This window comes from Mustelus asterias, chromosome 20 (assembly GCF_964213995.1).
Source record: "Mustelus asterias chromosome 20, sMusAst1.hap1.1, whole genome shotgun sequence".
Taxonomy (NCBI): domain Eukaryota; kingdom Metazoa; phylum Chordata; class Chondrichthyes; order Carcharhiniformes; family Triakidae; genus Mustelus; species Mustelus asterias.
This window is the reverse complement of record NC_135820.1, coordinates 65,568,135-65,593,055: the sequence shown is the minus strand read 5'-3', so window position 1 is coordinate 65,593,055 and position 24,921 is coordinate 65,568,135. Positions and strand designations below refer to the sequence as shown.

Genomic DNA, 24,921 nt, shown 5'->3' with positions numbered 1-24,921 from the left:
GAAATTTCTCCTTCCCACCCACCAACTTGTCAATTTCAGGTTCGTTTTGGGAATGCAATGGTGTCATAATAAATCCGGATCTTAATTCGATTTACCGTCTTAAATGTTAAGCCACTTCGTGTTTGAAATCAAATGCGGCCGGGCTCAAACCAAGGACGCTTATCTGGTCAAAAAGTTACAACTGGACTCACCTTCCACCGATGCTCTGAGGGATCAGGATAGTTTGATTAATGGACTGGAAATATCAGGGCAAAATTGTTAAGATGTCATTGTCGCCGTGATGAGGAGTAAATTGACGCATTGTGTTGTGATTGTTTGTCCGTCACTTGGTTAATAATAACAGGCTCCTGACAGGCGACGTAAATTCAATTATGTCCAAACAATAAACAGTGAAATCCCCCTTTACTGGATTATTTTAATATCATCTAGATTGACTTCGATGATTGCATTAGCCTGTTCCAGGGCAACGATGTCCTGTTGGTGTGAGGAGGTGGGGGTGGGGGGGCGGGGGGTGGGTTGTGACCTGCTGTGGGGGAGTCTTGCTAGGAGGGGCAACCAAGTGAAGAGGGTGTCAGCTGACATTGTTTGTCCTCCACTGATAATGTAAATAACTTCTTAATTAAAGGAGACACAGAAACAGTGTGTGTGCGCGTGTGACAGAGAGAGAAATATAGGATGCACGGTCCTCGTTACAACGAGAAACACAGTCCGTTTATTTTATAGGCCAATAGGCCAAACCCCGAAATGTGTTTCCAATGCCCATGTGTGACAGCACAGCAGGAATGTTTCCTACATTCCGAAATAAAGAAACCCCGCATCTAAAGCACGGCCACCGACCAGGTGCTGCAAGGTGGCATTAAAATGAGCGGCTAGTTTTTTTGCCCCCCCCCCTCCTCTTTTTGGACCGGCGGAGACAAGATGGGCCGAATGGCCTTTTCCCGCACCGTACATTTTCTAAAAACATAAATTGCCATTCTAGACTGAATCAATACAGCTGCTTCAGGAGGCGTGTAGACAATCAGAGGTAATCACAGACAATAGATGAAAAAAATAACTAATGATAAAAGTTTTAATACACTCATCGTGTGATGCCCATTCAAAGATGCGACGCCCATTTAAGCATTGGTTTGTTTAACTTGTACGTTCTGCGGGTATCTTTTGAAATTAATGCATTTCAGATCATAAATGCGAATTTTAACTAATCTAACCGACTCAAGCGAAATGGTAACATTTAGCCTCGACTCTTTCCCAGTGACTCCATTGAACATATGAATACAATATTCGTTTCCCTAGGTTAATGAAGATCCTGACAGCAGCAGTCAAAACATAAACCAGAGTTTCTGTTAAGTGATGATTGTATCATTGTGTATCATTGTGTGAGGCTGCATTATTACTGTTAACTGATCTCAATGACTTGATTTCCGCAATAGTATATACGTGTATACATGTTTAATTATGTATACAGTTCTTGAAATATAAATGCTAGTTATTTGTTGTGGTATGGTGGATGCTATACTTAAAATTATTTTATTCAATAGAAAACAAACGGCGTGCTGTCATCTTAAAATATTTAATTTTTTTTTACACTTTTACAAGGTCCGGGTATTATTATTGAAATCAACTTATTTTTTTCCTTTATTATTCTAACAAAACGGTTGCAAATAATTGATATGTCTATTAAGCCTGGCCAATGTGGCAAGATGCCCATTTTAAATAAAATCAAAACATAAGTACTTGATGAGAATAATATGAACCATATGGCTAGGGTATGTTTAACAGTAAATGTTTAATGTTTCTGTAGCTGAAACAGAAAAGGTTTGCATGAACTTACTGTTAAAATAAGCAGAATGTCTACACTGTTATAATCGCTCTTTCTATTTTGAGGTGAGAATGCTCTGTAATGTGGTAACACTCTGTACCGATCTTCGTAAAGTTGTTCCCTCCACGGTGACTCATTCACTGACCGTGTAGTGTTCATTCAATCAATTCTCTCACTCTCTGGGTGCACTCTCTGTCGAAGGGCCACACCCCGATTCGGGTAATAATCTAGATCAGTTGAAACTGTTTTCTTTTGCACTGGTCTTCTCCCCCCCTCCCCACCCCCGCCACCCCCACTCTATCTAAACAAGTAATAGATTATTACTTGAGGTCTTGCCCTCTTAAGGTGTTTGTATGTTGAGTCAATCCGAGTGGCTCTCTGGCTGTTCAGGTTTTCTGTGTAGGAATTCACACCATTGGCAGTTGCATGGCTTCCACTCCAACTGTTTAAAAAAATTTTTTAAAATACTTTTCCAATTCAATCAAACCAAGTCCAATTTAGAGCTCCAACAAGTTGAGACATTTCCGATCCAGGCTGGCAAGACAGGGCAAGCGACCATTTACCCTGTCCTGGGCCTGATCTACATGAGCCAAGCTGATTGGAGGAGGGAAAGCAATTCCTCCTCCAAGACTTGAGCTCATTTGCATCTTAGCCAAAAGGCCGAGATACCGCTTTTAAAAATTGATATGAAGCTTATAATCTGACCCAATGACCTCAGCCAAGTGCAGCATCCGCATAACTACACTTGATCTTAGCCAAAAGGCCGGTCCACTCCAACTGTTTTTTTTTGTACTTTTCCAATTCAATCAAATCAAATCCAATTCAGAGTCTCAACAAGTTGAGACATTTCCGATCCAGGCTGACAAGACAGGGCGAGTGACCAAATCACCCTGTCCTGGGCCCGATCTACATGAGCCAAGCTGATTGGAGGAGGGAAAGTAATACCTCCTCCAAGACTTGAGCTCATTTGCATCTTAGCCAAAAGGCCGAGATGCCGCTTTTAAAAATTGCTTCGTATAAAACATATGAAGCTTCAGTGTAGCCTGATGACCTCAACCAAGTGCAGCATCCTATCCATACTACACTTGACCTTAGCCAAAAGGCCAAGAAGCGATCAACTGTTAAGATTTATGCAACATACCTCACCCTTTATCTGCACTCTTTTTTTACATATATATTGATTTCTCTATAACTTGGGTTCACACATTACACCGAGGTATCTGCATTATTCTCATTAATTGGATATCCGTATGCAGACTCACTCTATTCTGTCACCGGGGTCATTCTATATCGGTATCTTTCATTCATGGTCTGTGTGGGATCTCTTTGCCTATTGGAGTCTTCATTGGGTCCATTTTTGTTTTTGATGATGCCAGTAGAGATCTTATTCTCAGTATTAGTATGTAGGTGCTTCCCCCCTCCCCCTCCCTCTCCGCTGTGTTCTCTTTGTGGATTTTATTCGTAAGAGGTGCCACAGATAACATATCACAAGAGAACCGACTGCCCGGATGGCCAGTCCGCTCTTAAAAGTAAATTCGGCTTTCTAACTGCATCCCGATCTCGATAGGACTTTTTCTACTGGTGCCCATATGGGGATCACATTCTTTGCACAAGTGTCGAAATTGAATATCAACTTCTACATTGGGCCCTGTCCTTATTTTTGAGTTTATTTTGCATCCTTTCATGGATTTGTGGCACTGGCAAGGCCAGAATTTGTTGCCCGTCCCTAATTGCCCTTATACTGAGTGGCTTGCTAAGGCATTTCAGAGGACAGTAAGGAGTCAACCACATTGCTGTGGGTCGGGAGTCAGACTGGTTAATGATGACTTTCCTTGAAAGACATTAGTGAACATTAGGTTTTTTTTTACAACGACTGAGGATGGTTGTCATGGTCACCATTACTGAGACTAGCTTTCAATTCCAGATTTTGTTTTTTAAATTTTGTCGGCTGAGTGGTGAAATTTGAACCCAAGCATTAGCCTGGGTCTCTGGATTGCTAGTCTAATAACATTACCACAATGCTACCATCACTCTCTTTATTGTAGTGTAAATGCATTCTGACTGTCACTAGTTCCTGTAAGGGGTCTATTTATCTCATTGTGTATTGGTGTCTGTATGGATCTTTCCACTCTTGTTCCTTTGTGGGGCTTCACTCCCATTACTCGTGCCTGCATGAACGTTTCATTGGTATTTGTGCCTGTGCACACAATAATTGGCTGAAATTTTACCGTCCCGCCCGCCACAGGAATCGGAGCAGACGAGGGGCAGGCTATGGAAAAATCTGTTGACCTTGGGCGGGATTTTACAGTTTCGGGATGAGAGAGGCTGTAAAATCCCGCGTATTTCTACTGGTTGCCTGTCAGATGATTCTCCATGTAAAGATTTTTCTGGGGCCTCATTCTCTGCGTTGCTGTCTGCCATCTACCTATCTATATGTACTTATAGGATCTCTAGGGTGTCTGTTTTTCTTTATTGCTTTATTACTGCATTCTTTTGGTTGGTGCCTTCACTTGGTACCCTTTCTGATGAGATGGTTAAGGTTTCTCTCTATTGCAGTCTGTATGGGGGTCACCATTTCTAGTACATGGATGAAATGGGTCCTGTATAGGGTCTTATTTTGTATGAAGATTACACCAGTCTTTATAATGTCATGTTTCTGCCTCAAAGACATTTATTTGGTGTCTGTATGGGATATCTTTCTGTATTTGTGTTTGTCTAGGACCTTATTGTGGCTAGAGTTTCCTCTGATTTATTGCTAATTTGGGGGGTGTACTTGGGACAATTTATGAAGTGAAATAAGACTGTGAAATACTATGTCCATTCTGTGAAGAATACTGCTGCAAGATTGCATCAAAAGTATCCTCCCAAATATCACCAGTCCTCTGTAAGAACTGAAGGAAGTCTATCCTGCTGCATTTCAATGGTTCTCTGACCCATTTTCTTTAGCTTCCACTCAAACTAACACTGCTCAGCAGCATGTAAACCTATTTAGTGCTTTGGTGATCTTGTCAGGGTTTTTGCTGCTATTTTTAGTACTACCGTAAAAAGTACAACTTTTCACTGGGAAATAGAATGAAGATGGGGAAGATGATAACATAGAAGAAGCCAGACTAATGACTCTTAGAGAATAAATCCTACTGAGTAGTCAGGGGTGAGGAGGTGGGTTAGAGTGCCAGTGGGGTTTGCCAACAGTTGGTTGAAGTTCTGAAGCCCATTTCACCAGCAAAACAATGTTTCCTCTAACCATCCACCATTGTCGTTAACCTGTTTGCAACTGGATTCTCCCAGTCAACAACTGGTCACCTATGTCATATTAGACAGGTAAAATGTTACCAAATTATCAAAATCATAAATTCAAATTTCAAATGGCTGCACAACTTGCATGCTTTCACAAAGAGACAGATCCAATAGACCAGCAAAGTCTCACAGATGCAAGGGGCAATTGACATAAAGCATTCAAAGCCCTATTTGACATCCCTCTCAATGTTATGCACAGAAATGAAATGTAATTCTAATAAAGTGATGCTAGGATACAACACGGATGGCACGGTGGCACAGTGGTTAGCACTGCTGCCTCACGCAGCACGGACCCGGGTTCAATTCCTGGCTTGGGTCACTGTCTTTGTGGAGTTCGCACATTCACCCCGTGTCTGCCTGGGTTTACTCCGGGTGCTCCGGTTTCTTCCCACAGTCCAAAGATTTGCAGGTTAGGTGCATTGGCCATGCTAAATTCTCCCTCAGTGTACGCGAACAGGCGCTGGAGTGTGGCGACTAGGGGATTTTCACAGTAACTTCATTGCTTTGTGAATGTAAGCCTACTTGTGACTAATAAATGAACTTAAAAAAAACTTTAAATAAACATCAATCACCTTATTCTGCATAAGTGCTCAATAAGAGTTTTAACAACACCAGGTTAAAGTCCAACAGGTTTATTTGGTAGCAAATACCATTAGCTTTCGGAGCGCTGCTCCTTCGTCAGATGGAGTGGAAATGATCTGACGAAGGAGCAGCGCTCCGAAAGCTCATGGTATTTGCTACCAAATAAACCTGTTGGACTTTAACCTGGTGTTGTTAAAACTCTTACTGTGTTTACCCCAGTCCAACGCCGGCATCTCCACATCATGAGTGCTCAATGCTCAGGAAGCTATCATTATGAATTCTTCATATGACAAGCTATCACACTTGTCGTCATGACTTGGAGCCACACATGAGGATGGTTTCTTCCCAATCAGGAAAATTATACCACTAAGGATTCCACTTACAGAATGAAGCAACAGATCTATGGAAGCCCATGCGAGGATAAGACGTATCATTGTAACCATTTGCAACTTCATTTTCGGTGCTTGGGTAAACCTCATGAAGTTATGAATTAAAACTAAACCAATAACGTCAGAATCATTGCAACTTGTTGCATTCCGCACAATATCCCAATGCAGAAAAGGCTTGCTGCTCCAGAAACTGATGAAGATAATGATGTAAAAAAAAGGGCGGGGCACCTCCACTGTCTCCGTAGCATGAAATGGCTGCACTGAAAGGGGAGAAGGTAGCCCCGTGCTGCCAGCAATCAGCGAAATGTCTGGTACGTTACTTTCAATAAATCAAGGTTGACACAATAAATTAAACCACTTCATGTCTATCCATTTTCAATTTACAGTGTTTCTTACTTTCAAAGACTTCAGACAATTTTCTTCATAAGACAGACTTTCAAAGGAACCCAAGTCTTCATTCTACTCTAAAACTTTACAGAGACTCATAGAAATGAACTCAGAATGTAATCTACTTAAACTATATTTTCCTTAACACTGTGTCCATCATTAGTGCCATTTAATTTACTAGGATGCACTCCCAGTCCACTAGCTTTATAATCTCCCTCAGTGAGGTGAGGTTTGAGTGGCACTGATCTTTTAAAGGCCTAAGCATCTTGGGATGTTTTACTGTATTAGAAGTACTATATAAATGCATGTTATTGTTGTGGAGAGAATCAGGTTGAATGCTATTCTCTGGAGAGACAACAATATCTGCAACCGATGCTTACAAATCACTGATACTGAGCATTTGCTCAGCTTTGTTTCTGGCAAATATCATTGCCGAAAAATTGTTTCAATCAGGTCTTAGAAATTCTGTGTAAATAAGGTGTTCAGGCTGGTTCTCAAAGCATCAATGGGGTCATACTGAAAGTTGTAAAAGTTGCCACCTTGGATGTCAATTCTTCCTGATGTTTTGTGGCTGCAGAATATTCCTCGACTGACAATCTCTCCAGGTTTTGCAGGTTGTGAGAACGTTCCTGCAATGAGTTTCCTTGAAGAAATAGTGGTTTCCTGCGAAGGCAATGTGAAATCTTGAATAAACACATATATTACATGTGTTGAGCCGTTCCCAGCTTTTACTAACTTTTTTGCTGCCTCATGTCCAACCTCATCATTTTGCACAACCATTCTCCGATTTACAAAAGTCCCTGCTCATGCAAACTCAAGGTTTTCTGTTATATGTTCCTTCTCTGATTATATAGCTCCATTATTGGTTATAGGCTGGAAATTCCTTTGGAGGGAAGGGTAGCAATGTTCAAAGCATGCAAGTGGCATAGACACCACCCCATATGAGCATGTGCATCCATGATGATGAGAGGTGGAGGGTCCATTGCCATTTTAAGTGAAGTGTTTCTGAAGAATTGCAGAGGCCATGTGGCATGCACAGTGTGTTATCAGAGTGATTTTGAGTAAAGGTGGTGCTTCAGTGTTTTCAGAGGGTTCCTTTTGCATAAGTGAGTTTCCCTGGCACCTTGTTATTGACAGAGTAGAGGAACAGGAAGGCCATATGAGTGGGAGATGTAAATTGGCACAAATGCTTTGACCTCCCTTGGCTACCTTTGAAAGGTCACTGAAGCTCTTTCTGAGCAGTATCGGTCTTGTCGTGGTGCAGAATACATTGACTGATTCTGCTACCTCACTCTATACAGCTTAAACAACTGTGTTTTGTTTTTTTCATTTGTTTATGGGGTGTGAACATCACTGGCAAGGCCAATATTTATTGCCCATCCCTAATAGTCCCTGAGAAGGTGGAAGTGAGCCCTTTTGCACTGCTGTAATCCATAGTCCTTTTAGGAAGGGAGTTCCAGGTTTCTGACCCAGAGATGGTGAAGAAATAGCAGTATAGTTTCAAGTCAGGGAACTTGCAGTTGATTGCTTTCCCATATGTTTGCTGCCCTTGTCCTTCCAGGTGGTAGTGGTTGTGTTTTTTGAAGAAAGCTTGATGTGTTCTTGCATTGCATTTATGAAATGTTGTGCTTCGTGGTGGAGGTCATGAATGTTTAAGGTGGTGGATGGGACATCAATTAAAAAGGTAATTTTTCCTGTAAGCCATCAAACTTCTTTTGTATTGTTGGAGCCGCACTCATCCACTCATCCAGGCAAGTGGAGAGTGTTCCATCACATTCTTGACTTGTGCCTTGTGGATGTTGGGTAAACTTTGTGGAGTCAAGTGAGTTACTTGCTATGGCATTCTCAGCCTCTAACCTGCTCTTGTAGCCACTGTATTTATATGGCTGGTTCAGATAAGTTTCTGGTCAATGGTAACCCCCAGGATGTTGATGATGGTGGGGGGAGGGGGATGTGGAATTCATCAATGGCAATGCCATTGAACATCAAGGCAAGATGGTTAGCTTCTCTGCAAATGGAGATAGCAATTGCCTGGCATTTGTGTGGTACAAAAGCTACTTGCTACAGCCCAGACCTGAATGTTGTCCAGGTCTTTCTCCGTGCGGGCACAACTGCTTCAATATCTGAGGAGTTGCGAATGATGCTGAACATTGTGCAATAATCAACAAATACCCCACTTCTAGCCTTATGATGTAAGGAAGGTCATTGATAAAGCGACTTATGGTGGTTGGGTCTAGGACACGATGCTGAAGAACTCTTGCAGTGATGTCCCAGGGCCTCTAACAACCACAAACACCTTCTTTGGTGCTAGGTATGATTCAAGCCAGTGGAGAGTTTTCCTCCTGATTGCAATTGACTTCAGTTTTCCTAGGGCTCCTTGATGCCACACTACGTCAAATGCAGTCTTATTGTCAAGGGCTGTCACCCCCACCTCACCTCTCGAGATGAGCTTTTCTGTCCACGTTTGCACCAAGGAGGTGTTGTGATTAGGAGATGAGTGGTCCTGGCAGAACTCAAACTGAGGATGGGTGAGCAGGTTATTGATGTGCCAGCGCATCGTTGATGACACCTACCAATATTTGCAGATGTTTAAGAATAGATCGATGGGGTACGAATTGGCCAGATTGGACATGTCCTGCATTTTGTGGATACACCTACCCGGGCAATGTTCTACACTATTGAGCAGATGCCAGTGCTTTTGCTGTAATGCAACAACTTGTCCATGGGTGTAGCTAGTTCTGGAGGGCAAATCATTAATACTACAGGTAGAGTGCTTTCAGGATCCATAGATTCAGAACTGATGAAGGGCCATCCAGGCATAAAATGTCAGCTCAATTCTCTCCACAGATGCTGTCAGACCTGCTGAGATTTTCCAGCATTTTCTGTTTTTGTTTTGATCTGATATATTAGTTGTGAGATTGCTTTGTTCCATCGACCACATGCTGCTTCTGCAGGTTAGTATACATGTAGTCCTGTGTTGTAACTTCATCAAATTGGCTCCTCAGTCTCAGGTATCACTGGTGATGCTCCATGCATGTTATTCTACACTCCTGATTGAACAATGGTTGCTCACATGGCTTGATTGTGATAGGTAGAATGAAGGATATATCAGGCCATAAGATTACAGATTGTGGTTCAATGGAATTGTTCTGCTGCTGATGGCCTAACATGCCTCATGGATGCCCAATTTTGAGCTCTTAGATCTGTCCCCTCTCCCATTTAGCATGACGGTAGCAGCATGCAACCCTGCGAGATGGCTTCCTGCCCATTGTTCTGAAGATTCTATCTCTTCGAGCCCATTTTTAATTTGCAGTACATAAGAACACAAGAAATAGAAACGGGAGTAGACCATATGATCCAAAACGTAAAGTTTATTTATTTGTCACAAGTAAAGTTTACATTAACACTGCAATGAAATGACTGTGAAATTCTCCTAGTCGCCACACTCCAGCACCTGTTCAGATCAATGACCTAACCAGCACATCTCTGCCATTCACTATGATCGGGGCCAATTTTGAGCTTCAAATCCATTTTCCTACCTGCTTCACATAGCTCTTAATTCCCTGAGAGACCAAAAATCTGTCTATCCCAGCTTTAGATGTGCTCAGCGATGAAACATCCATAACTCTCTGGAGTAGAGAATTCCAAAAATTCACAATTCTTTGAGTTAAGTAATTTCCACTTGTCCCAGTCCTAAATGATTGATCCCTTTTCTTGCAACTGTGTCCATGCAGTTTAGATTCTTCAACAGGAAGAAACAATCTCTCAGAATCTATCAAGCCCCATCAGGATTTTGTGGGTTTCAGTGATCTTAAGTCTCTTTCTTCTAAACTCCAACTGCTGCCTCACAGCACCACGGACTGGGTTCGATACCCGGCTTGGGTTACTTTGTGGAGTTTGCACGTTTTCCCCGAGTCTGTGTGGGTTTCCTCCGGGTGTTCCGGTTTCCTCCCATAGTCTTAAAGACGTGCTGGTTAGGTACGTTTAGATACAGGCGCCTGATTGTGGCGACTAGGGGAATTTCACAGTAACTTCATTGCAGTGTAATGTAAGCATTACTTGCGACTAATAAATAAACTTTAGCTTTTAAAGCCCATTTTACTCCGTCTCTCATCATAGGACAAACTCTTCATCCCAGGGATCAATTTGGTGAATGTTCTTTGTACTGTCTCCAATGCAAATATATCCTTTCTTAAACATGCAGATGAAAACTGCACACAGTTCCAGACATGGTCTCACCCAAAACCTATATGATTGTAGTCAGACTTCTTTATTCTTGCATGAAATCCTCTTGCAATAAAGGCCAGCATGCAATTTGCCTTCCTAATTGCTTGCTACACCCTCATGCTAACTTTCTGTATTCTTTGTATGAGATACTCTAGTCTCTTTGAACATCAACACTTACAAATTTCACACACTTAAAAAAAATTCTGCTTTTTGATTCTTACGACCAAAGAGATTACCTTCACACTTCCCTACATTAGACCCTTATCTGCCATCTTGTTACCCATCACTTAACCTGTCCATGTCTCTTTGCAGCCTTTCTGTGTCCTCCCCCAGATTACCTATCCACCTAACTTGGTATCATCAGCAAATTTACAATATCTGTCTCATTAATATAGATTGTAAATAGCTAAGATCCCAGCACTGATCCTTGCAATATTCACTAGCTGCCAACTTAAAAAAAACCGTTAATGCCCGCTGTCTGCTTTCTATCCACGGAAGTGTCTGACAATCTGTTTCTGACCCCCAAATCCCTCCCGTCTCCAAGGCTGCTGGGTCTTGAGATATGAGGTACATTCTGCTGGAAAACTGATGGCATATTAGAACCTGTATTAATATTCCAATCGCACTCTACATGGCAAATGACGAGTTGAGGTAGAAAGTATAACGAGTCAGAAATGCCTGCCTCGCTGCTAAACTGCCAATGGGAGGAGAATCCAGCTCCTCCCAACCCCCCCACCCCCCCTCATGTTAGTACAGCATCTCACTCTCAGCACTCATTCTTAATGGCCTTTTACTGTCTGTTTTCATAACTGAATCAAGTATGCCTCTCCCTCTTCCTCCGTGAGATGGTGTTTTATGAAACCTTACTCTCTGTCCTGTTGTCTGTATTGAGTCTCCATTTCTTCACTGGCGATCTATGAGGTCTTTTTTGCAAGGGTGTCACTTTCTGTACTGCTTTCACTCTGGGGGTTCTCTCTCCTTGTAATGGTGTGTGAATTTCACTAACTGTACTATGCTGTTGTGGAATCTTTCTATGTTTTACAATTTTTGTGAGTTTTTAGTCTAATAGAATATCCTTCTCCTTCTGTCTAAATGGAGTCTGTCTACTGATATTTCTATGAGGCCTCTCTACTCATCCGCTGAAATAGAACCCCCCTTTTCTATTTGTATTGGTGACTGTGATATCTCTTTGTGTATTGATGTATGAATGGAGCCTCATTTTACTGATATTATGGGGTGCTAGCATTTGCATTGGATTATCTTTGGGATCTATTTGGATAGGATCTGCCTGGGACCCCTTTCTCCTCGTGCTGGTGTCGATGGATCACTCTCTGTTCTATTTGTTCTCTCGCTCAGTTTAGTAAGTTTATTAGTGAAGTTTCATGCAGCGTATTATGATCAAACCTTTGACTTAGTGGACGCCTCTCCACCTTGGAGTTAACATTCGCAGCCTGCCCAGGCAGGCGAGGGGATTGGAGATTGGCCCTTCAACTCTAATTCCCATGAACAGCCTCATACATGTGAAACTTCCTCATCCTCTTGGATGGGCTGTGGGTGTCCATAAAATCTTCCCGCCATCTTGGTATAATGAACCAACAGCCATGGAAGAAACCTTCACATTATATTAATCTCAATTTATGGCATCCCATTCTCCAGGGGAAGGATGTGAAGGAATAACAATAATGACTCTTTATACTATTGCGTATATGACGTTTTTGTTCTGCTGATTATTTCTAACCCGATGGCACAATGGTTAGCACTGCTACCTCACAGCTCCAGGGACTTGGGTTCAATTCCCGCCTTGGGTCATTGTCTGTGTGGAGTTTGCACGTTCTCCCCGTGTCTGCATGTGTTTCCTCCGGGTGCTCCGTTTTCCTCCCACCGTCCAAATGATGTGCTGGTTAGGTGCATTGGCCATGCTAAATTCTCCCTCAGTGTACCTGAACAGGTGCCGGAGTGTGGCGACTGGGGGATTTTCTCACTGACTTCATTGCAGTGTTAATGTAAGCCTACTTGTGACTGATAAATCAACTTTATTTTACTTTTGCTTCTGTCTCCGTCCTGGTGTCTGTATGGGATTTCATTCTCCCCACTGCATCTGCAGATAAACTGACTGTACAGAGCGTAAGTTTGGACATCTCTACAGGTTAGGTGCATTGGCCATGCTAAATTCTCCCTCAGTGTACCCGAACAGGTGCTGGAGTGTGGCAACTAGGGGAATTTCACAGTAACTTCATTGCAGTGTTAATGTAAGCCTTACTTGTGACCAATAAATAAATAATAAACTTTATCTTCATCCCGTATCAATTCTCCCTTCTTTAAATAAGTTCATCAAATGTAACCATAACAAATTATTTTGGACAAATCAAGCAGATTTCAACTAAATCAAAGGTTTCTTTAGTAGCTTCAATCCGCATGGTTTTCAGTCTGAATGAAGACATTCAGATTCCAAGGATTGTTACATGCCTGTTTTATATCTCTCCATTGGTATAACATTCGATGACCGTCAATGGTCTTTGAAAAAGGATAGGTTGTATATATTATTTCAATCCTATGCATTTATGCTGCGATCTGTCTAATCCTCCGGGTGTTCGGGGAGAAGAGTCGAAGGCATCCTTACAGGATAAATTTTGGATTTTGCAGGCCATGTTTGGGAATACTGTAATCTGGCTCCCTAACATATCCTCCCCATTCTCCGAACATCTCCAGCTGAATTTCAGCTAGTTCCTTTGTCTTTCTCGGATTGAAAGGAGGATTGTCTTACGGAAGATGATGGCTTCTAGAAAACTCATCCCACTTTCGCTGTTCGAATTTAAATTTCTAACGTGAACGTGTATAAAAAAATAAAACATTCGCAAAGTCTTCCCGCCCGCTGTATATTTAACTGTTGGGTCCCGACCCGGAACAAATGCAATTCTTGGGCCCTGTTTCATTTCAGGACGAAGAATCGACTTATTGGCGAATCTCCGATGTTAGCGGGTTCAAACTGTTAGCTACATTGATGTGTACGCCGCAGTCTCTTAAAAACCCACAGGGGGGGGATAAAAAGGACATTTAAATAAAATGTAAAAAGAAGCCGAGTTAACTGAAAGGGACTCTGCAATAGCAATGATGTGGCAGCACATTTTGTACGTTAGGTGGAATCCATACTTACATTGCGAGAGCTTTTTTAACCGGAGGTGTTAAATTATAAACTGATTCTATTCAAATAAACTAGACCGCCGTTCGTTTCAATGTGACACATTTAGCAATATATTTATTACTGGCAAAATAAAAACAGCACCGAACTAAATAATTGTAAAATACTGAGAGCCGAATGGGAGCCGAAGAGCCAGTTTTAAAATTGAACGTTATTCAATAAAATGCAATGCTCCGTGCATGAATATCTGAATACAATCGTATGTTTGGGTCAAAAGTGATCCCTTTGAGATCCATTTTGCAAAGAGCTTCACAGAAGTGACCGAGTGGGGTGTTGGAGGACACATACAAAATGCAACGTTTGAAACTAGGTTAAGAACGACCATGTAAGTATATCCCTTTAGAAAAAAATATCCATATCCCCCTTTAGGATGCACCAGTGACTGCCAATTTCATTTGAAGTTTGTAAGTACACATATGGCTGGGGACCTGTCACTGCATTTAAAGACACTATATAGCAAGTTGTTGATGTACATGCAAATGCACTGAATGTACTTAAACACGCAGCAACTTTCTGAAGTTTTTTTTGCAAAAAAATATACTTTATTCGTGTAAAATCCGAAAGACATTGCAAAACATTTCAAATTGTCGTAACAGTAAAGTGCAATGAATGATATTCACATTTTCTCCAGCGATCAAGTTGCACTCTGAGGTTCTTCGGTTCAATAATGAGAATATTACAAACATCTCAATATTTTCATTACAGGGAATACAATTCTTTACAAACTCTACACATCGGTCAAGTTGCACTCGGAGGTGTTTCGATATATTTGCATAGATTTAGGATTAAACACACAGCCTTCTAAAGAGTATCTGGAATGGGTTGCAAGTGTTCGGATCATTTTCATGTTCGGCTCACTCCCCTTTTGTCGGTTAGTTGTCTGTTTGCAGGGCACCCATTTTATTTCAACCTATCTGTAAATATCGAAAGCTTTCTGGCAATCTCACGGGCCTCTGGTGAAGCCAGTGTCGACCCTCAGATGAGTTGAATGAATCATTCCCACTATATTTTCCTGAACCCTGGATGTAGGCAGGGGAGCTGACTCATGACTATTGTCCATGAGATGTTCTCAATACATTTTGCACTGGGCACCAAAAACAGCGGCGCATTCGATCCAGCAGCCTCGAGGCCGCGATAGGAAAATAAGCCAGGGTCAAACACATCATCCCAAAAGCTCTCAGGCACAGACAGCGAGACAGGCCCGATTTAAAAGGTGTTTTTTGGAAAACAATTTGGCAAAATAAACCCAATCTCATTGTTGACAACAATTTACATAAAACGCAGTCTGAAACACTGTCGACGCCAAACTCTACACCATTAGCGTCACAAATGTCCCACAGCACCTTAAGACCAAACTTTCTCTTCGAAAGCAAAATTCTATTGCTTCTAAATATTTGCCCCAAATAGGGTTCGTCTCACCCCATTTTATTCGATTGTAGAACACCGCTGAGGAAGGTGAGGGTTACAATAGAAAAATAAGTAAGGAGTGACCATTTTAAATATATATTCCCCCAGCGTGGTATTTTTTTGCCCTTCTCACAGACATGGCGCCCCCCCCCCCCCGCCCCCACACACACAGGAGTCGGTCTTGTACCATTCTCCTCCGCTTCCTTAGATTTGTAGATATTGACTAATAAAAGCTAGAGAGACATGTGGGAGCTGAAACCATTTGATATTTTAATAGAGCAACTCGCCACTGGAAGCGAAACTTCCAGTCCCCTTTCTGTAAAAGAGGGATGCGCCCCTCACTGACAATTCAAAACTTCAAGGAATTCCTTTATAATGAAGGAGTCGTTTAAATGCTATCACTTTGATTCAAACATACAATCGTATGTTTGGGTCAAAAGTGATCCTTTTGAGATCCATTTTGCAAAGAACTTCACAGAAATGACCGAGTGGGGTGTTGGAGGACACACAAAAAACAATGTTTGAAAGTAGGTTAAGAACGACCATATTTCCCTTCAAAAATCCGTATCCCACATTGATTATTAATTCTAACAAATTGACCCTAGTGTCAGGGAGATTAGCAGGGTAAATATGAGGGGTTACGGGAATAGAGATTGGGTGGGATTGTGGTCGGTGCAGACTCGATGGGCCAAATGGCCTCCTTCTGCACTGTAGGGATTCTATGATTATTACACATTACCTATAAAAATAGATGTTTTGCAGCAACGACCGTAAATTGAATTGAATTACAGTCTTTCAGGAAACAATAGTATGCACCATGGCCCATAGAAACGCTTTCAAATTACACGTTGAAAACGAAATCCGGAATCAATTCGAACAAAGCACATGCCACATCTCTGCCCTCGTTCAAACACAACTTAGATATTTTCAGGGTATATTTTTCACCTAAAAGTATTTTTTTTTGACAACATTGAAAGACATACAGGAGAATTGGGAGAGTTGTCTTGGAGACAGCCGCAGATTTCTCCGAGTGATGTAAGAGGTACATGTTTGAGCGAAGGGTTTTAACTTAACAATGAGTTTAATTTTGGATGCTTCTCCCCCGTCCTCGGCACTGTGACCGAAGCTTCCGACGTTAATTCGAGAATTTCATTATAAAAAGACACAGACAACGAACACAACATGTCGCCGTAAACGTGTAAACGAATTAATTTGGAAACATCCGCTTTGTCCTCCTGTAGATCCAGTGTCAATTTGGGAGAGAGAGAGAGCTCGCTTACAAGATCAATGCATTTAGCGAGGAGTGCTCCAATACACTGACAATACTCACTCACTCAATTACAGCGGTTATGTACACTTTGGGGGGGGTTTACAACTGATAATGGTCACCACTGTGTGTAACTCCTGCTTATTGCCCCAGCCCCCAGGGATGTCAGGGGAATCACCGTCCTAGACCTTTTCAGGAAGACGGAATGAAGTTTACTATAACGAGATATCATTAGCATCAATTCCGGTGAGATTAGTATCGAAAATTAAATGTAATATATAGTGAGTAAAATCGGACATGAGGGTCACTCATGGATGAAAGATTTATGATTAGGTTAATTTAGAATGATTATGGATCCTATCTATTAATATTTATATCATGGAAACGTTTCCAATCCCACTCACTATTTAGATTTCGCAGTTTCAGTTGACTTATGAAACTGACAAGAAATTGATAAACCAAAGATGCAGATTACATTCCGGACCCAATAAAAGTTGCGGGAACACGCATTTATATTTATTAAATCGTGCTAAGGTCTCCTGTGTAAATTAATATTTAAACAGCAACAGAACCGGGCAATTATTCAAACACTTCTCCGCACGAGAGATTGTGCAGAAACAGAACGAGGCGGCGAACCGCGGTGTCACCTGTAACCAGGTTAAAATCGGAATTATGGTCAATTTGGATCAAGTTAAGATAACATTGCAAGCGCAATTCTTTCATTCCGCCTCCGGAGAATTCGCTGTTTATAGCAGATAAATTCGCCGCATTGCGATTAAAAGAGAATCATCTTGCTTGGTGTTAGAGGGACAGTGCAAATGCCTTACATATATATGCCCACCCTGAAACCAAAACTAGAGATTATGTAAATGCAACGGCCTCTGTTAAATAGTTACCAAGTCCTAATAATCAGCCCAATGACAGCACAACCAGCACAAAGTACAGGATTACCGAATGGTCCCCACCCTTGTGCTGTGTCCTTGCAATGAAACTAGGAGGGGAGTTTAATAATAATACTTTTGTATCTAATGTAAATTGTGTTTGCTCTCAATAGAATTTTTAATCGGTAATTTTGGAAGAAAATATTCTGACAACGGATTTTCTTGTCACCATCAGGGAATTATTGAATATTTACACGACCAGCTCCTGACTCACAAATAGAGCCTGGATTTGTTTTTTATTATTGCGAAAGGAGTATGTTCAAACAACCGTTGAAATGTCATTAACACTTTACACAAATGCCACCCAAATTCCGCAAGATTGAGTGCGGTTTTTAAAAATTAGAGCAAATCCGTCGTTATAATATATCAAACAAAATTATATTTCCAAAAATGTGCAGATGGTACATGAATACATATTAAGGGATACACCAGTCTTACGGCCCATGGTTCAAACATCACTTCACCCTCGCTCTCGAAGCCTTAGCTAAATATTGCATTTTTAAAATATAGCTTTTAGACAGGAATGTGCCATTTTCAGTCGGGGTTAGTTGGTTCACCTCTACACAGCTGGGCCCAGGAGCTCCTGAGACTGCAGTCAGTAGCTACGTTCCCACTTTTGCATCCATACGAAGTGGTTTTGGGATGCGCTTAAAGGATGCACATGGCAGCATTGCTGGCAAGCCCACTCCAGAGTCCACTTCAGAGCATGCTGCATGGCACATTTCTTAGTTGTCATATGGAGCTCAGCCTGAAGACAAAGCCACCCCCAGTATAACTCAGATCTGCCTGTTGAGAACATCATGCCAACGGAAGCTATGTTATCACTGGAACCCGTGGGTGCATTGACACAGTGGCCGGAATTTTACCGCCACGCCCGCCCCGGGGCGGGCGCAGTTCGCAGAACAGAATTCTTCATCGGCCTCGGGCGGGAGCCACGCCCGAGCGAGGTCGTAAAAAACTATGTACAGTGAACGAGGAGCAAATTGCTCCCAAGTTTTGGGGCAAAAACCAGCCTTTTTCAAGGCTCAGTTCCTCATTACAAAGCCAGTGGGATTTTTAAAAAAATTGTTCAAGTTCCCAATTATGTTCTGTCATCATGTTGGTGACGATACGTTTGAAATCTGAACTGTTCCTGACAATGTCAAGGAGGTTGCATTTTACCCCAGCGCAGCTAGGAATTAAATCGTTGATCCGAACCTATTGTTTACATGTCAACTTTACTGTCAATGGCCGTGGTAACACACACAGCTTAGTGCCACTGTATTCCACTGCAATTGCTAAAACTGGCAAACCGAAAATTCTCTTACAATTAAAGTTAAACAAAATATTCCATGCCTGAAGGTTAAAGGGATATGGGGAACAGGTAGGGAGGTGGATTTGAGACCAGGAAGAGATCAGCCATGAGCAGATTAATGGGGTAACAGACTCAAAGGGCTGAGTTGCCTACTTTTGCTCCTAATTCCCATGTAAAATTAAACCTATGTAAATTAATTATTCTGTCATCAGACAATTTTATTGTCCCTTTTTAGTTGGTTCAGAAACAAAAAAGACTGAAAAGAAATCCCAAGTAGCCATGAGAAACTGAAAATGTCTGATTAGAGACTGATTCAGAGCTCTTTTCACATGAGGCTGGAGGATGCCACACAATGTTATCCAGTAATAACGTGTCAGCATGATGCCAATGTGCAAGATTGTGTCCACCTGATTTACTTGCATAATAACTTGACTCCAATCAGAGTGTCTGGGTCATTTGAGATTCTGCTTCGCACACAGTTATAGTATTTTTCAATGAGGTTACACATTTATAGTGCAGTTGTACTAAAACATTCACATAGATATAAAATAGTTCAGGTTGAACATCAGCAAAACCGTGGCAAGATAAATTGGGCATCTAATTAATCAAGATATTAATTAGGTTGCAGAAAAATTATGATCTAAAATGGTTTAAATTCTGTTGCGTGTTACAAGCGATTATAAGAGGCTCTCTCATAGGAGGCCAGTTGGAGTTGGCAACAGTTGCAATATGACTCCAGTGTGGGAACAAGCCACCATTTCAAAGTATCAAGAGTCTAATGTACCCCCTGTAAACTTGTGTAATTTTGTAACTTCGTGGGGCAGCAGTGGTTAGCACTGCTGCCTTACAGCACCAGGGACCTCTTGGCGCACTATCTGTATGAAGTATTCTCCCCATTTCTGGGTGGGTTTCCTCCGGACGCTCCGGTTTCCTCCCACAGTCCAAAGGTGTGCAGGTTAGGTGGATTGGCCATGTTAAGTTGCCACTTAGTGCCATGGGGACTAGCTAGGGTAAATACGTAGGGTTAGGGCCTGGGTGGGATTGTGGTCAGTGCAGATTCGATGGGCCGAATGGCCTCTTTCTGCACTGTAGGATTCTATGATTCTAAAGGCATCATCCATCCTGACCTAATACAAACATTAAAAACTAACATCTTGGATAGCAGCGTCAAAGCATGCACGCACTGCATTACTGATGCTGCACATTGCTGCTGTCCAGATAGTACACGGTGGCACAGTTGTTAGCACAGTGCCAGGAACCTGGGTTCAATTCCCAGCTTGGGTCACTGTCCGTGCGGAGTCTGCATGCTCTCCACGTGTTTCCTCTGGGTGCTCCGGGTTTCCTCCCACAATCTGAAAGACATGCTGGTTAGGTGCATTGGCCATGCTAAATTCTCCTGCAGTGTATCCGAACAGGGTACAGAGTGTGGCGAGTAGCGATTTTCACAGTAACATCATTACAGTGTTAATGTGACATTAATAAATAAACTTAACCAATAGTATGACAGGTATTGGAATATTGCATTGTACAGCACAAAAGTCTCAGATCATCAATTCAATTTTTGGAAGATTTAACTCTGCTGCAAATTTCAATTTTATGAACTATTCTTTACAATTTTTCTATACTGTCCCAAATAGGTAAGAGGTAATTCAGGAGTGAATGAGGAAGCACTTCTTCACATAAAATATAATTCGTATCTGGAACTCCCTTGTCCCAGAAAGCTTTGGATGCTGGGCAAATTCGAACTTTCTGGACGATTATTGATAGATTTGTGTTCAGTGATTAAAGCAAGTGATATGGAGCAAAAGTGAGTAAATGGGCTTGAGCATGTATCAGCTATGGTCTGACAAACTGGAGGGGCTGAATGGCTTACTCATGTTGCTATAAGATATCATGTCCCCTGTTTGCAGAGAGCTGGAACTGTTATCAGTACTTTGAAAGTTTCAAAAATAGATTTCAGTGCTTGGCTAAATACTTCTTAAGCTGAATTATTCCATTCTCTGGAACTCAGGTTTTGTGTTGACAGGTCACTGAAAGTGGCAACGCAGGTGGAGAAGGTAGTCAAGAAGGCATATGGCATGCTTGCGTTCATTGGCCGGGGTATTGAGTTTAAAAATTGGCAAGTCATGTTGCAGCTTTATAGAACCTTAGTTAGGCTGCACTTGGGATATAGTGTTCAATTCTGGTCGCCACACTACCAGAAGCATGTGGAGGCTTTGGAGAGGGTACAGAAAAGATTTACCAGGATGTTGCCTGGTATGGGGGGCATTAGCTATGAGGAGAGGTTGGAGAAACTTGATTTTTTCTCACTGGAGTGATGGAGGTTGAGGGGAGACCTGATAGAAGTCTACAAGATAATGAGAGGCATGGACAGAGTGGATAGTCAGAAGCTTTTTCCCAGGGTGGAAGAGTCAATTACGAGGGGGCATAGGTTTAAGGTGCGAGGGGCAAGGTTTAAAGGAGGTGTATGAGGCAGATCTTTTACACAGAGAGTGGTGGGTGCCTGGAACTCGTTGCCGGTGGACGTAGTGGAAGCGGAAACAGTAGTGACTTTTAAGGGGCGCCTTGACAAGTACATGAATAGGGTGAGAATAGAGGGATATGGTCCCCGGAAGGGTAGGGGGTTTTAGTTAAGTTGGGCAGCATGGTCAGTGCAGGCTTGGAGGGCCAAAGGGCTTGTTCCTGTGCTGTAATTTTCTTTGTTCTTTGTTCTTTGTATAACCAAGACTAGTTTACATCTATGGAAAAACTGTGACCTGAATGTGTTGTAAAACATTGGAGAAACAGTGGTATGAAGTCATGCCAGATCATGTTATTGGGATATAGTTTGGTTGCTAGGGAAGGTTCCCATATATTGCTTATATTGTCCAAAGTGCATATTGATTTGTGTTTAATTCTTGCCATGCTTTATGACGCTGTTTTAATAATTATCAGAGTGTAGTATGTGATTCAATAAACTGTGAACATTCCAACAGGCTACTGGCTATGTGCGTACAAATCACTTTACAGCAGAAACGACAGTTCTTCAGTTAAATTTACCAACCATTTGTATGCTTAGTAGCATATTGGATTACTTACAAAATATTTCAATTTGTTCTATTTAATAACCACAAAAATAACAGCTATTCTCAGTCCAATTGATAACAGAGATAAAAGGCTTTTTGTGTGACAGAAATCAGTCTGTATCTAAATGAACACATTGTAAGGGAATTCCCTACAGGGCAACTTCGAATCAGCAAGTACAATTTGCCATAGTTGGCATGCATCCAAATGGCTTTTAATATTTGATTCTCAATAAATTTCCTATTCGTGCTATTTGTACATGCATTTATATGGGCTGCGTGCTTTCTAATATTGTATTGTAAAAATCTTATACTTACTGAAGTGAGGGATGTCAGTTGTGGGGCATAGAAGGCTTCCCTCTTTTGAGGGAAATCCTTCCTTGTGTTAGGAGGACTCGAGAAAACAGATGGACCAAATGTCTGATAAAGATCTGAGGAAAAAAAATCCCAAATTTCAACTGTAAAAAAGCATCTCCTGGCACACCACTGTGAATTTAACCCTTTCCCACACCACCTGTTCTAGTGAGCTCTGTATGATACAAATTCTACCAAATTATAGGACATTTGGTTTGTAAATGAATGCTCATTACAGACTGTACTGATCTCCATTAATTTCTAGAGATATTCCTAGTCAGCAATGAAAGAGATATAACAGAGAATTTTCCATTCCATCGAACTGTGTGGAATTAGAATCCATTCCCCAACTTTTATCTCTTTCCTGAACGTACTAATTCATCTCGGAAATAGTTCCATGGCTAACAACAGTTTTTCAGAAAGTGCTTCAAGTGGCGCTTCTTCAAATGTGAGCTGAGACACTAAGTTTGACCAGGCTGTTTGATCATTGTCCCTAACTGATTTTCACGTTGTAGAACGCTAACTCAGCAGAAAGAATGCAGGGAACAGTATGGGGTGAGCTTGCTGAGTTTTTATTCATTCGTGGGACATGGGTATCGCTGGCTGGCCAGCATTTATTGCCCATCCCTAATTGCCCTTGGAGGGCAGTTGAGAGTCAACCACATTGTGTGTTCCATATATTTTGCTGTCTAATTTAAGCACTTAATTGATCGTTCCAAAGTTTCTGAAAGTGATTCTTTCCTTTATGCCTTAAATACACAAAGTAAAAATCCTGAGAAAATAAACTGTTTTACAATATCTAATTGATAGTATTTGCCCAGCGCTGATTTATTTCTTACAATCTAAAATATATATCCAACATGTTACTTTAATTATTCTGTGCATAATGACACAAAGAATAAAATACAACATTACCAAGAGCACCATATTGAGTTAATATTGCACTATGAATTCTAAATGTCGGTTGGAACTTGCACATTTATTAATTGCCGGAAAATGATTTTTCAAGAGCTGTTATCCAAGTATGTATCACTACACTGTGCCAAAGAGTTTGATATCTAATATTATGCCATTGATTGTTTTGTTATGTCAATAGGATTGCATGATAAAGGGCAGCTTGATGAGCCAATAACACTGTACAACCTTAACTTATTATATTTTTTGGTAGCTTGGTACAGCGTTCAGACATTTGATAGATGTGTATCGTTGTAATCTACAGAGGAATTTAATATCTCATATGTTAAGAAGTAATGTCCATTTTTAAATTTTAAAGTACACCTCATTCACCCTGCAATTATAGAAATTAGCAGTCATATGCTTAACATTTTCTTAATTTCTCTTTTCAAATTTACTTTTAAATGATAGTCCAAATGCTAATTGAATTTGCGCAAGTCTTTTCAAGTATTTAGAGTTCACAGGAGATCATTCCACCCATTTCTATTTTACATAAAATACCCCCAAGCACAAATAAGTATTTTCAGAACACATGAGGCATACAGCTAGACTGTAAATGAAAAATTGTTCAGTATTATCTCTTTTTCAGAATAATTCTGAGCATCAATGTCCACAATCTTAACCCACCTTTCTCTTTAACAAAACAGTAATAACTTTTTGTGTATTTCCCGCATTTTCTATTTACTTCAGATTACCAGCATCTGCAATCGTTTACATTTCACAAATCTATGCATGTTTCATTTTGTGTCTAATTTTTTTGACCCCCCCCCCCCCCCCCCGCCAAAGTTTCACTGGCCATGACAGTGAAAGACAAAACTTCTAAGTTTCCATTGTGTTGACTTTATGTGAGGTGTGCATTCTGTCAGCCTGCTGGCAGTCACTAGACAACTCCCACTGATAAACTTGACAATTACTTAGTAACGCAACTGAATAGTGAGACAAATTGAATGGAGATTGGGTTTGCAAACAGAACACATGAAAAGTTAACAGTGTGATGTGTGTGTACTGAGTTAACCCAGCGTCTCCAGCTGCAGAGCCAATGCTGAGAACATTTTAGGAGAACAGTTTAGGAATCCCTACACACCTAGGAATGGAACATATGGAGACAGGTCAAATTTAATGTAATTTTCAAGTTGGAATGTTTTGTAAAGTACTTTTACAAATTTTGTGAATGGAGTAGAGTTTTGAAAAGAAGCTTAATTTGTTGCTATATAGAATCAGCATTAGAATGGACCTCAGTTTTCTGTAACAATGCAATTGAAACGGTTGTATAATAAAGAATACAAAAACTTTTCAAATGTAATGAATTCATATTGCATCATGTAATTGAAATGTTGGCCAGGATTTTCTGGCCCTTTCCACTGACAGGATCTATTGGTCATACTGAAGACAACCCACTCCCTGTGGCAGCTTCCCCAGTTGCAGGATGGGCGAGTCATGCAAAATGGTGTAGACATCGGGGGGACCCCAGAAAATCTGAGGCATCTGCACTGCCGGAAAACATGCCGCGGGTTGGGTGGGCCAGAAAATCCCACCCACTGTGTTCTAACTTAAAATGAAACAATCATTAAATTGGTGTTATCATGCATGCCAATGTTGCATAATATTGTTATTAATATTAAAGTTTATTTATTAGTCACAAATAGGCTTACATTAACACTGCAATGAAGTCACTGTGAAAATCCCCTAGTTGCCACACTCCGGCACCTGTTCAGGTGCATTGAGGAAGAATGGCCAATGCA

General features: G+C 41.2%; 1 pseudogene; it reads right to left on the bottom strand.

Annotated features, from left to right (window-relative positions):
- Positions 1-2,730: 2,730 nt before the first annotated feature.
- LOC144508767 (U2 spliceosomal RNA) lies at positions 2,731-2,934 on the bottom strand (annotated as a pseudogene).
- Between the last annotated feature and the right edge of the window lie 21,987 nt (positions 2,935-24,921).